Source organism: Cygnus olor, chromosome 4 (assembly GCF_009769625.2).
Source record: "Cygnus olor isolate bCygOlo1 chromosome 4, bCygOlo1.pri.v2, whole genome shotgun sequence".
Classification (NCBI taxonomy): domain Eukaryota; kingdom Metazoa; phylum Chordata; class Aves; order Anseriformes; family Anatidae; genus Cygnus; species Cygnus olor.
The window spans coordinates 31,012,436-31,026,789 of NC_049172.1; the positions used below are offsets into that span (position 1 = coordinate 31,012,436).

General features: G+C 38.1%; 1 long non-coding RNA gene across 1 annotated transcript in view; it reads right to left on the reverse strand.

Annotated features, from left to right (window-relative positions):
- Positions 1-4,271: 4,271 nt before the first annotated feature.
- Positions 4,272-14,354, reverse strand: part of LOC121068945 — a 59,971-nt gene continuing 49,888 nt past the window's right edge. Inside the window, exons 2-5 of the long non-coding RNA XR_005819152.1 lie at positions 9,195-9,277; positions 8,302-8,453; positions 7,915-8,007; positions 4,272-6,844 (exon numbers count right to left, since the gene is read on the reverse strand). This is a non-coding gene — a long non-coding RNA (uncharacterized LOC121068945). The remainder of the gene's footprint in view (positions 6,845-7,914; positions 8,008-8,301; positions 8,454-9,194; positions 9,278-14,354) is intronic.

Genomic DNA, 14,354 nt, shown 5'->3' on the forward strand with positions numbered 1-14,354 from the left:
AATAAACTTATCTACATTATAAATACAATGTTCTTATCAGATATGGCTACTTATGTTCTAAGAACGACAGAAGCCACGTTAAACATAAAATAGAATTTCTAGATGTTCTTCGAGTGTGTGATGAGTCTTCTAGGAAATTGGATCAGTAGTAATTCTAGAAGCATGGTTAAATTTGACTTTCTTGGTTGTGTTTTTTGTTGTTGGGGTGGTTGTTGTTCATTTATTTATTTATTACATACCACTGGAACAGAAAAGAGGAAGAGTATTTGGTTAAAAAAAATAACTACAGGCTCCCTCTAATACATCATAATTATTTTCATTTAGATCAGCTATTAATAAGTTGTGGGTCATTTCCAATGTGATTCAAAAGAGAAGCTGTTGTTAAGAAATGAGGTGGTAGGTGAAGGATCAGAAGTGGCATAATCTTATTTATTATACTCACCATCATAAAAAACACATGAAAAAGTTTCACTGGGAAGTACACTAATATTCTTCTCTGGGAAACCTTTGTTCCATTTGCAGTTGTTGTCTAGATCTATATTTAGAAGTAAATCTGTGCCACATCATCTGTGTATGTGTTTGTCATTCTAAATAATCATGCCACTCATCTTTAAGATCAGTGACCAACTGTATAATGCTGCTCTATGGGCAAGCCCTAGATAATGCTCCCACAGTCAATGACTTGCCAAATGTAGTTAAATTTGAGAATTAGCCAAGTGATGCAGTACTCACTCTAAAGACAGGTAACTGAACAGAGGAACTCACTTCTTTGATCTTCCTTGTCAGGTGGTACAAGTCTTCCTTGCAACCTTTTAAAAATTAGAGGGTTTAGCCAGTATATACCTTGTTCTTGCCTCTACAGTTAGTACAGTTAAAAGAGAAAAGAAAAAAAAAACTGGCACAGCACTGAACATTTAATGTTGCAAATACATACTCATACTATCATGCTTCTCAGCTAGCCCATAGGTACAAGAAAGTATATGAGTGAAGACCAGCTACAAGGGTAAGACAGAAATGATGTTAACAAATCTGGGAGGAAAAAAGCACACTGGAGAATGAGTGTTCACTGGAAATTTGAAGAACAAGTGTTGGCAACAGCCTGTATGCCTCAATTCATAATAAAGTTGTCAAATTCTAGAAGGCTAAGGTTTAGCATTGCATCTAGACACTCTTCCTCCCCGTAGTCCTCTCTCTTTCCCTCCCCTCCCAAATCAACAGAAGCTGGAAATGTCAGCCATTTATTGCTTTTTGAATGATTATCAGGTTCCTTTAGGCCATATGTCACTGTTCACATCCAGATAACTTCTGCAGAAGATGTAAACCTATCTTATTCTTCTGGTCAGAGATTTTAAACAAACAAACAAACCTGAAATAAATAGTATAAAAGTCAAATAGTACATAGCTGATTTAACGAGCAAGTCTGAGCAATTATTTCCTGAAAATAATGCTTCATTTTTGTAAAGGAGCTAGTCTAGCTTCCACTGCACAGTCACAGAGATTACGTTTCCTGTGTGGCCCATTACTGAGGCTGGATTTGATAAGGTAGCTAGTAATAAGTCTCCTGTGTGTAGGAGAGGATTTATGTAGGATTTTCTCCATCAAAATCTTACCATACTGGCACACCCTGAACCATAAGTTACAATGCACTTGAGTCCTGACATTGTAATGCATAGAGCAGGACACTTTGCTGTAAATTGGATTCTCTAGGAATGGAAAAAATGGAGAAATCCAGCAACGTTTCATTATGGAAAGCACTCAAATGTGAGAAGGCTAGCCAAACGGGGAAAGGATTCTTTTCCAGCTCCTGCTGTTGAGGCCAACTCAATATCATTACTTTGCCTTGCTCAGTAAAGGGTCATTTATTTTTGCCATTTTAATAAGACTTTCTAGCTATCGACTTCATTTTACTATTTCAAGTGCTTTTCTGAATATAGAGTGAAACTAACAGTCCCTTTATCCTGCTAGCCTTTTGACACAGTATTTGAACTGCTGTCAGGAGTTCGGGAGTACAATTTGCAGAGAAGGCGTGGAAGGAAAGGAGAGCAGTATGTGCTGCCTGCCTCTATGAAGCAGTTCCAGGGCTGCACCGTCTGACACCACGCTCAGGTAACAAGGTATCTCAGGAAAAAGTAGTTGAGCAAGCCATTAGGGCTTTTTTTACCTAAACTAGCAAAGATCAATACTTTGTACAGAAGAAAAACCCTCATGCTCTACTACCACTATAATGCATTTTCAGTTTTGTGTTTTCTAATCAGCCTCGCACTACCCTGTTCTTCCACATATAAGAATGCGTTACTGTTCCTAATGGAACTCCACACCGTTCTCCATCCCTCATTCATGAACTAGGCCTCACTAGATTGACTAGTTTACATTTTATAGTTACATCTAAATTGACTTTTTTGCAAACTGTTCACAGCTTGATAATTCACCAAACCAATAGGAGTCCATTTTTGATTCATATTCACACATCTCTATATAAATTCCTTTGGGTTTTCCTGTTTACAGAAAAAGAAAAGCGAAAAAAAAATCCTCTAAAAAACTACTGCAAGGAATGTGTTTGTGCATATAAAAAAACTTGTTTGTTGCAAACACACTACCTGAAAGTAATTTATTTTACTTGAATAAATAAAAGAATTAATGGCCTTATGTGCTGCTGATTACACAGTTATACCATCATGAAATTGAGACTGATCCTCAGTGCCCTACTATTTCACCTAGTCATGTTTCTACAAATGGACTTGGGGTTATATGATCTTTAATGTCCCTTCCAACACAAGCCATTCTTTGATTCTATTCTATGATTTGCTCATGTTTTAGAAGCCTAGCTTTCTTACTTCCTGGTCAAATTCACATCCCCAAGTAGCATTTCTAGATGGTCAGAGGCATTATGTTCAGTTTTTTTTGTTTGTTTTCCTAAAGCATACCTTATCTAAGTGTAAATAGGAGCTGAAGCTCCTATTCATAAGTGGATCACATAGTACTCCGTTGTTTATTAAACTGTTTGAACTTTGGGGGGAGGAAAATGTTCTGGCCTTTAAAACCCAACCTTTACCCCCTTCTTCTTTCCTTACATATGCTGCTTTCTATTCTTTTCTCTCCCATTTTCCTGAAGTGTGATACAAGTAGCTAATTTCTGGTACCGACAGACTGGTTTGAACTGTCTTCCATGTCTTACTCTTGGCATCATATCTTAATACCTCAGTATATTGTGTAATTGCTTCTTTTGATATCTGCATTATTCATCTCTCTTGTTCCAGTACCACTTGTTCTAATCCACCAGGAGCCTGTAGTGCCCTTCAGAAGCGTTCTCTTTCAGCACAGGATGTTGGATTGTACTCACAGTTTTCTGGGAGACTCTCTCTGATCATTCAGTCCATTCTCTTCTGGTGGGTTTTGGCTGCTCCCTTCATTCTTCAGATGTTCAGTCCCCGAACATAACAATAACAATTCATCGAAACAAATACTGTTAGAGTACTGGTTGCCTACAGCCGTAGGTTAATGACAGTCTTTCTAACAGGTGAGTCCTGCATATAAATGAAGAACCTGTGTCTCAAAAGGTTCTAGTTCTGGTCCAACTGAATAGTGAGCATGTTACTGGTACATTGTGAGATAACATAATGGACAAAGTATGATTTTATATTTCTAAAAGCAAGGTTATAAATAGGAAATACCATTTCTCTAATATGATAGCAAAGTTCGTAAACATGAAATTAATCATCTTTAAGAAAACAGTACTAGCTAAACAAATTGCTGTGAGTTGAAACTTTAACACATGCATATGAAGTTTGCTTTGGGAAATTGAATGCATAGCTTGCTCAGCCTAAACGAGATGCTCTACAAAAAGCCAAGAAACAGAAGAAGAGAGAGCAGTAGCTTCTCTTTTTGGCTCTTTGGCTTTTCTTTTTTTTAAATAGAAAACTAGTACCTAGGTTACACAGATGATGCATGCAAGCTACGTTAATATGCAACATCTCAAATGATGCTTACCTAGACTGAATGCTTTCAGATTTAACAAGGAATTAGTATTCTTTTTCTATCTACCAGAAGTGCGAGAGAAGCAAAGTTGGAGTGGTGAGAAACTTTGAACAGGTAGTGCCTGTTGAGGTATGATTTAAGCAGTGAGTGCAGCAAGAGCTCATTTCTGGATTTACGTATCAACATTTTCTTATGGGAGACAGATCTCACACAGCAGATGGCGTACGAATTAATGAACATCATCTTAGTGGAAATCTATATAAATAGTATGCGTATTTTTAGTAGAAAGCTTTTTTTTTTTTTTAAGTGGAGCTCTGAACTGCTGGTTCAGTTACTTTTTTGGGGGGGTTGTTTTCATTTGATAGGCTACTAATTATTTCTCACATTTCATAGCCGTTCTGATTTTTCCACAAGCAGTAACAAAAAAAACAAACGGTTGTTGTCCTTATAAACTGTACTTCCTTAGATGATATTTATAAAACTGAAAAACAAACCTAATCTCAATGAATAAATGACACAAATACTAATTTTGTCACCTTAAGGTTAAACAGAGAATATAAAGGCCCAGAGACCCCTTTTCACCATTTGTTCATTATCATTCCTTATGCTTATACCTTAATATTCCTTATATTTTGCATAGCAGAGTTTGCCTGCAGAAGGACAACACATCTAGTTGTGTGGGGAATGCATTCTAGTCTTTTCTCAACTGGACAAGATAACCATTCCTAAACAATTTTCAAGCACACTGAAAATCATTAAGTGTGCAGTGTGTGGATTCAGTAGGCTCACTATTAAGATACCAATAATCAAAACTCTTTTCTTAATATGTAGGTATCTTAACTTAATACTAATTTAAAATTAAAAAAAAAAAAAAAAAAAACATAACAACAAACACTTGCATCACTTAAGAAAAGCAACTTTTTCTTCTTAAGAGAGAAAAAATTATCAGGGTAAGGAGACAAGATACCTAATTTAGCCAATAGTTAAATTCTTGATCTCTGGAGATAGTGCACTTAACTCCGGATTCTTAATGGGGGACGAAGGGTTGTGCTTGTTTTCTTGCTGTTTTGTTCACTTTCCACCCCGATGAAGAAAAGAAGCAAGATGAGCTCAGCCTTCAGTAAGGAAAATCTGAGAGAGGAAAATTGTCACTACAGTAAGTAATCCCACCACTGAAGCCACCAGTCTTATGTCCATGAACACTGAAAATAAAGGATAAGATCTATTTTCTCCTTCAGTCCTGTTAATCCAGGCAAGGTAGCCTTTACTATGAAGACTCAAAAGTCTACAAAATAGCAGCTGAGACAATTTGGAAGGTATAATTTCTTTGTGCCCCAAGAATTATAAATATTAACACATTTTTTGGATCTAGCCTTGGTTATGACATTCTGAGATTTTGTCTAAGAAGGGATTTTTCATTCCTTGGGAGTGTCTTTACACTGTTATTTAACTTGTTCAATTTCACAGGTAGTTGCAATAGTAGGAATTTGGATTGAAAACTTGAATGAAAATACTTGTTAAAAAAACTTCTGTTTAAAAGAAAAGTAAAATGCAAGACTTAGATGCCTAATGTGAGAGTGAAATGGAATTTAAGTGTTTGAATCCAAAACTGAAACTTTTCAAAAACTGTAATAACTGTGCTTTATCCTGGAACCTGAAATGCTGCAGTCCTTAGCTCTCCCCTTCAAAGTTCTTGTCTGAATTTTGGCCTTTGAATGTTTCCACATGCATCTCATTTTGCTAAGGACTGAGTTTCCCAACAGAGGGGGGAAAAAAACAGACGGTAAATTGTGAATTATATAGCATGTAGATATTGAAGTTCAAGGCAGTAAAACCAGCAGAAATGTAAAAACAGTAACTAATCTTCTATGTGTTTAAGCAACCAGAAGTCAACACACACCTGTATTTTTACTAGCAAAGCGAAAATGATGACTAAAATTATTCCATAATTGAGCACTGCCAAAAACACTGATATACTTTGCTACACACCTTTTTGATTATTCCACATATGATTTGGGATTCACAAATAAGTTTTCCCTGGATCTAAAACCCTGAAAGTTTGATTTGGTGCCTGTGGTCAGACCACAGATAGTGTTGTGCAAGAAATCAGGCCGGGGGAGGATATTCTCTGTTTCTGCTTTTGAGACAGTGTCTTTGCAACAGTGAATGTTAGATGTATACAGTCTGAGAAAAAACAAGTATTGGAAACACAGTGATAAATTGTCGTCCAGGACCAGCAGTACTGAAAGTTCTAGTTTTCAGTTCCTGCTCTCAACGCTAAATATATTACTTCAACTACTATTTAAACTAAGATGCTGACATAGCTTGGGATATAGGAATCAGAGACAGCTATTCTCCATTCCAGACAGATGACAACCACTAAGCTAGTAAATTGTCACATACCTTCTGATGATCTCTCTTGGGTTTACCGATTAACGATTTTTTCCACCCTGCAGGCTGGCACAGCTTCCACATGAGTAAAAAGGGGCTGAATTCCTACTTTCCAGGACAGCTTGTAGTCTTCTGATTCCACCACTCTTCAGGTTTAGGAGAAAATTTGCTCACCTGCTGGACAGGCAGCCTAAGCAGAAGGCAGTTAGATACAGAACAGATTTTCATTCTTCCTTCAGAAATAAATTTGAGAATAATTTACAAAAAGTGTTTTCTAGATTGTGGATTCTAAGTGAAAAGAGATGCCTAAGCCCAAGAGAACAGAAGGATTACATGCAAAGAAATAATGGGGACAGCTTATTAACTGACTGTATTGATAACTAAAGTTTTGGATTACCAAATCTTCCCTATACTCTCCATGGTGTACGGGTCTGAAGTTAGTCTTTGAAGGACAGTGTTATCACAGCAAAATTTCTATCTAGAGCAACAGAGAAATTCTTAAGTTACCTCTTACTTTCTTTGAAGCCGTGTAAGGTACCATCTTTGATATTCTTGAACAATTCTAATCCATTTCCCATGTTCACTTGCTCACGTGCTATAAAATAAAGCTTAAGAATGAAATCTTAGGTACAGGGTGTCTTTTAGCCTCTCTCTCTCTCAAAAAAAAAATCTAAGAGAAACTAGAGTCTTGAAAGTTCTAGGGCAAACAGTACATTAAAATCAGACCAAACAAATTGCTATAGTAGACAAACACAGAAATCTCTGCTACTGTATGAAATTAGCATATATTTTTCTCTAGCTTCACATTATAACAGCTTTTTGTATTGTGAGCTTTTTGTTCACACAAACGACTATGCCCCTATTCTAGAAAAGGGAAGATGTTTTAAGCAATAACAGCATTTCCAAAATAGCCATTTTAAAGAGGAATAAATGAGCTTATTAGTTAAAATACAATGTGAAGAGGGTACGTCTTATGTGCTCTCTCTGTGCCAAAATTTTCAGTAACAATAGCATTAAGCAAGATGGTCTTGGCAAAAGTAGGAATAAAAAAAATTCTAGCACACAGTATTTCTTTTGTTTACTGTCAGTATCGGTCCAGAGAACAAAAAATGAGATGCCAGAGCTGCACCTACTTGTCTGCCAAGATGCAACGTACAAGGCTACACACTAAGTTCTTCCATGGGCATGTATTGCTATTGCCTCTCTCTCAAAACAAACAAACAAACAAAAAAACCCACACAATGAAAAGCAGAGAACATGTTTGAAATAAGGAAAAAGTACTCAAATACCACTGCGCTTTCTGGCTCAAGTAATTAGTCAATAGTTAAGTTCTTCACCTCTTGGAGTAGTTAATAAGCAAGTTTGGTTATAATCCTAACTAGCAAGAATATACCCCTTTTCATTGCTTATTTTACAAAGAACAGATACAAGACCGGTCAGTTTCTCTATCACAGATCAAAGTCTCTTTATAGCTAACACTCTGGACTGGAAAACTCCCTCTCTCGGCTTCTTAATGGGGAACTAAACACTTCTCTAAGTCTCTCCTACCATTTCTGCGTGGTCTCACAGCTGCAGGATCCCAGCCTCTCTTTCTCCATTATCAGTAGGTGATTGCTGCTTCACTTTAGAAGAGAGATATATCTGCATGATTGATAATACATTATCATTAACCTGCAGAATTTAGCAGATGTAAGAGCAGACCAGTATAGAGAACATCCCTAGACCTTTGCCTAGTGATAGGTAAATGGTTATAAACGGCTGGTTTACAAATAGATCCATAATTATAACACACTATTATAAATTATCTGCTACTACTTTAACTTTCAACCATATTGCCAGTCTGTTACTATGTTCAGATAGGGCACTTACTGTACAGGTTTCACTTGGTAATCAACAGCCACCTGCACCCTGTCAAATGAGATCAGACTTACTTACCTGCAGGAATGGGGCCTCCTCCTTTCCAATGGTAAATTAATTCAAGCTGGCTGACTGGAAACATTGGACCCAGACGAAAGGCAGCAAGTGGCAGCAACCAAGGCTTGTCAGTCGCGGCTCTTGGAGTTAAAGTACATTGCACTGTACTGAGGCTTGGAAAATAAAGACAGACAGCTTGCGTTAGATGTTAGTGCCTATTGAGCGGTGATAGATGGCAGTCCTGCTATCTTTGAATGGAAATTAGTGTTACCTCCTCCATTATGTTACACTTCACTAGCAATTTATGTTAAGCTGCAGACTAACAGGATAGCACAGATGGGAAGATGAAAAGTTGGAACATACTTCCCAGCAAAAATGAGTCCAATTCCAGTGGGAGCAGGAACACTTATCCTTTACTCCTCCTGAGCATAACAACATTGTGCTGCAGCTGAGACCTGTGCTTTGCTGCCCCCAGGGCTCTAGATGGATGAGGAGCACTCCTGCTGTCCACTGAAGTCTAACCTGGGAAGTGAAAAAGTTAACTCCATCCCAGCCAGACCCCAAAAAGAGAGGGACAGACAAAGAGAAGAAGGATAGGAAGGAACAGCTTTCTAAAGTACTCCAGTTGCCTATGGGCTGGAAAGCCAGGCTCTAGGTTTCCAGCATGTATTAAGACCCCCGGCATTAGTGTACCACAGTATTGTAATGCAGAGCTAGCACTGTGCATGGTCGGAGATGTAGGCCAGAACTGGTTTCATGTAAGGAACAGATGAAAAGATAATCTTTAAGCTTTTCTCTGTATAGCTTACTTTAGGACTGAAAGCAGAGCTTCAAGTGCAAAGCTGGAAGTAGAGGCAAGTGCTTTTAAGACCCAAAGATGAAGAAGTCATCCACTGACAAACCACTGTATGTACCTTAGCAGGATGGGGATCAGAATCAATTTCTCTGGAGTTTCTTGAAAGGCACAGGCTCTTCAGTGGGGCCGCAAAACATTGGCCTGCAAATGGAAGAAAGATTTGGATCTCAGCAAGTTGGAAAGCATACCTTTTTTTTTTTTTTTTTTAACTCTCCCATAGATATGTCTGCAAGAAGACAGAATTAATTCTAAATTAGAATAGCTTCCCCCCCCCCCCCCCCCCCCCAAGCTCCATGTCAGTTGTCCGAGTTCCAAACTCCTTATTTCAGGGAAAATAAAAGTTGTTTCCATTTGCCTAAGTACATTTATCATAAAAAGTTTAGTTGCAATTTTTGCGGGTTTAAATAATAGGACTCAGCATCCTTGCCAAGACAGAAAGGAATGGCTCATGGTTAGGTGGCATGAGCAGGCACACGCAAGCGTTCCCTCACAGTTCTACCAATACGCATCTGATTCTGCCATCTGTGTCTGCTGTTTTAACAGAGGGATTATCTTCAGTGACCAAAATGTACAACTGTTTGCGCAGCAACAATATACACAGATTATTTTTAGTTGAAACATGTGGCACTACTCATTGTGCAGCTGCTTTCATGCATTAATGCATTGTGATACAAAACCCTAACTGCAAGAACCCAAATTAATTGCAAGCAACGAGACATTTTGGACTGAAAACCCCTTTTGGCTACATTAGAATCGACTTGTTGACTTTTCAAGCTAAAAGAGATATGAATCATGGAAAATATTTCATTCTTAACCCCTCAAAGTACCCAATATTCCTGAACTAATGCAAAATGCAGTTGTGTGTTGGCTTAGAAATTACAACTTCTCTGCCAAAGGTTAATTTAGACTATTCATCCAAGATTAGTTGCAAGTTTTTAAACTGTAAATAAATTCTTGTTCCTAAACAGCAAAGGTTTTCAAAGCAGGGAGTATAACCCACAGCCTATAAAAGGAAAAGATTTAAAGCAGAAATGGGACATTTGACTTCTGCATATTTGGAACATTTAATCACCCTCTTGGTTATATGGAATAAGTTAGACTGGCAGCTTTTTCTTCAGCTCCTTCTGAAAGTACATTTCTTTAATAGAGCTTTAATGCTTTGTAGGATGATTTAAAACCTAGTCCTGCATCTTTTACAGACAACTGTAGAACTCCTCTTTATTTCAGTAGGGAAGAAGCCCAAACATTGTAAGTGCCTAAATCTATGGCCCATAACTTTTTCTCCCAATTGCACAGTAGTTGTATCTTTTCACATTCACATTACGAGTTATTAAACAAAATAATATAGGCACAAACCAATAATATTAGAATTAGTAGGACAACCTTAATATCTAGTATCTCATTCTACTAGATGTGGAGGGCTATACAAAACTTCAGCTGTTTTTAGCTGTAAGCACAGGAAAAAAAAGTTTAAGGTATTGAATGACTTTCTCAGCTCTTACGCTGCTATAAAGAAACACAGCTGGGGAGGCAAAGTGTAATTTCTTTATGAGACTCAGGTCTCAGATAGACAATCTTTGGCAGATTTGGCTGTGGCACTTCAAAATGCTAGTGCTGTTGAGTCACCTCATACTGTCCTTTTGCTGAAGACAACTGCCCACACAAAATGACTGCTCCTGCATCTGCCTTACGTAGTACAGTCGTAGCACACGTGTATATTCACTGCTAGCGTCAGTGAATTATTCATGCTGCCTATTACAACATTAAAATAAACATACATATTGTTCTACTGATTTTACTGTAAGATTAGTTACCTGAGGAAAAAAAAATGGACAAATCAGGTCATAAAACTCTCCAAACAGCCACACCCACATTAACCAGAGAATCTAATGTATCTTCATCTCATTTTCACATTTCATTTCTACCTCTGAAATTTCAACAATTTTCTCTGTTGTTTCAAATGAGGGAGCAAACATTTTAATCCTGTTTAGATTGTAAGCAAAAGTGTTTTTTTTTTTTTTTTTGCCTCTGACAGACCTACCTTGTAGTCAGCAGTTTATTATTCACCTTGAGATGTAAATTTAAAACTAAGGACAATATTACAATACTTGACATAATTCTTAATGTCATTAGAACAAAATCCTCAAAGTTGAGGATCTTGTTATTTCTGTGAGGTTGCAAAGTCCACATCAGCTTACCACAGCCAGCGGTTTTGCCAGACGAGCCAAATCTAGCAAACTCTCAGCTCGTGCTATTTGCCTTGTAAAGGACTGGACCAGATTGTTCCCTTTTCCAATAGTTTGCATCCAACCTGCACTAAGATGCTGGAGTTTTGCTTCCTGCAGCGTGCAGAAACCAAACTGTGGGTCTAGGCTACTTAGTGAGGATCTATCCTGTTGCTGTCTGGGCTGGATGCTCTTTATCCTTTCTGATTGTCACTCTACCTTTTGTATCACACCTATGATTAGCTCATCTAGGGTTCCTTGAGAAGGTACCAGCACGCTTTTGTTGACTGTAGCGCTCACATTAAGCAAATATTTACAACATTGCTCCTGGTAGGGCACTGCATCCCTCAGAGATCATCTGGAGCCTGATATAAAACACAGCAATCAGCAGCAAATGCCTCTGGGTTTGATACTCTATCATAGCTCTTCCATCTGATATAACCTGATTTGGTTTAACAGCAAATCTACAAATTAACCGTGTAGAATAAGTTAGCGCATAGATTCAGATACACATTTCAACAAAAGCAGAAGGTAAAGTAACCTCATCATTGTCATGACATTGTCCTTGTTCTTTCTTATGCACAAAGCTAAGGGTTTGGTGACTCACGACATCCAGTTTCACACAGTTTAGCGCTCTTTCCTGATGGTTGCGGCTGAAAGCATCTCTCAAATGCTGACACAGCAGCTATCAGCGTATTCACAGCCCCCCTTGGCATGAATCCAGACATTTTCCATAACCAGCCTCTACCACTGCTTTGTATCTTTTGCACAGTGCTTAAGGGCATCTTCTAGAAATAGTCTGAGGCAGCTGTTAAGCAGATCAGTAACCCAAATACAAGTGTCACTTAAGTTTCTTACTGTTGTGTTTTTGTAGTGCTGTGAGGAAAGATACGGATAAACAACTACCTATTCCACTCAGCCACCTACTTCATGCAGCACCACGCACTGCAATAAGTCAGCGTTCCTCATTGGAGAAATCTGCATGGAAGAAGGTGTTGTTTAGCCACACGTGTGATGGAAGGATTACCTGTAACATGACTGACTTTTACTGGGATGCAGGTTCTATGTCTGCAGTATGGTATACTGGGCACTAAACTGTAGGCAGTTGCTCTTTAGCAAATTTCAGTGAATGCTGGACTTTTGCAGGGAATCCTTTTCCGAGCAGTTGCTAACATTCTCTGTTCTAGCTTTTTGTTATTTGAGGTCTCTACCTGTATACAAAGTTACATATAACTGAAGGACTAACTGCGTTGTTTTTTTTTTCTTCTTCTCTTTGTTGACTTTTTCCAACTGCACAAATGTCTGCCTATTCAGACATGATAAAATGGATCAAGTGATGAAGATTGACAATTTTTATTGCTGGTTTATCCCTTCCCTATTCAAAATGAAAAGGGAACTCAAGTTGAGGATGTCCCAACCTTCCAAGCTAAGTAGCGAACAATCTCTGCTTGAATGTCACATACAATGTTACCTACCGACAGCTTTTCATTATCCAGTTTCTTATGAGACTTTTTCACATCTAGCACATGCTGTGATAGAAATACTGTAATTATAGAGTACACAAAGTAGGCCTACTTTCTCCTCCTGAATTCAGTGATTTCATAACATGAAAGACCACCTTCAGAGCTGTCAGTACTGATAATGGAAGAGAAACGCTAATACCCAGAATGAACCTACTTGAGCTTTGATAGGATTAATATCAGCTGTCAGTCTGTCTGTTGCTCCTGCTTGTGTATCAGTACAAATTTGCACTAATATGCCAGCTAGTGCTGACCCTGCATGGAATCCTCTGCTACTTTCACTACAAGTCATTTATAGTCAGGCTTTACAGAAAGGGTTGCTTGTTTGTTTGTTTCTGTTTGCTTCTCTCTCTCTCTTTTTTTTTCTTTTGCATATTTTAGCCATTTTCACTGGGTGCAATGTTCACTGAGCGCTTGTAAGCTGAGACAGTACATGACTACCAGGGAGAATAATCATAGGAATATGAGACTGATAGAGATCCTAAGGTCAACTACCACTGTAGTTGACTGCAAGACCCATAAGATAAACTTTTCACTGGGCTGGTAAAGAGTTCCCTGTAACTTGCTTTTACTGACCTAATAGTTTTGGCAAAGCCTGCCAGCCAAACAGGAGGGCAAGAGGAGGATAGGAAGTGCTGCATTTCCAGCACTGACTCTTTGGAAACCTTCTTGTCCTAGGAAACTGACCCTTATTCTAGTGCTGTTTGTATTACTATATTCCATAAGCTGTTATTAATACTACTGAAAAATGAGTTTTGAGCTGCCCTCAGACATACTTACATTAAGTAACACATACTGAAATTACATCCTGATAGTTATTTGGCTAACTGCGTTTTGTCCCAAACACTTATACAGTCAGTGCAAGAGCTCTGGTAGTCTAATCTGTAATACTGCTTTTAAATGGGAAACTATAAAATCCCCTTTTCTCTCTTTATTCCATGCATATGGTTGGAGTATTTTACTTGGATGATACCATTCTTACTTGTCTTACCTTTAAAAAAAAAAAAAAAAAAAAGATGTTAAACATCTTCAAACCTTTCTGTACCTTAGATTCTTCAATGTATTTACCAACAGTTAGGCAGCTGTCCCCGCAGTTACCTTGTGATCCCTCCATTAACCCAGGTCCACCTTCTGTTGTTTGTATGGAAACAATTACCGGTAGTGGTTTTACACTATAGATCCTGCTTTATCGGATGCTTATTTCCATTGCCTCTTGGCCACATCATTTAAGACTGCAATAGTTCCCCTCTCTTATTCCCCTCTAAACAAATGTAAGACCTCAAATTAGACATACTGTGATAATGTAAGCTATAATGGAGAAGCAGGGGTCACAAAGAGAACTTAGCGGTTGAATAATCTGATTTGTCAGCATTACTTTGGTACATACAGGATGTCCTAAAGCACAGTGATTATTAAAACACAGAGACAACTACATCCACTGGCATAAAACTCATTAGCAAAAGGAATTTCCAG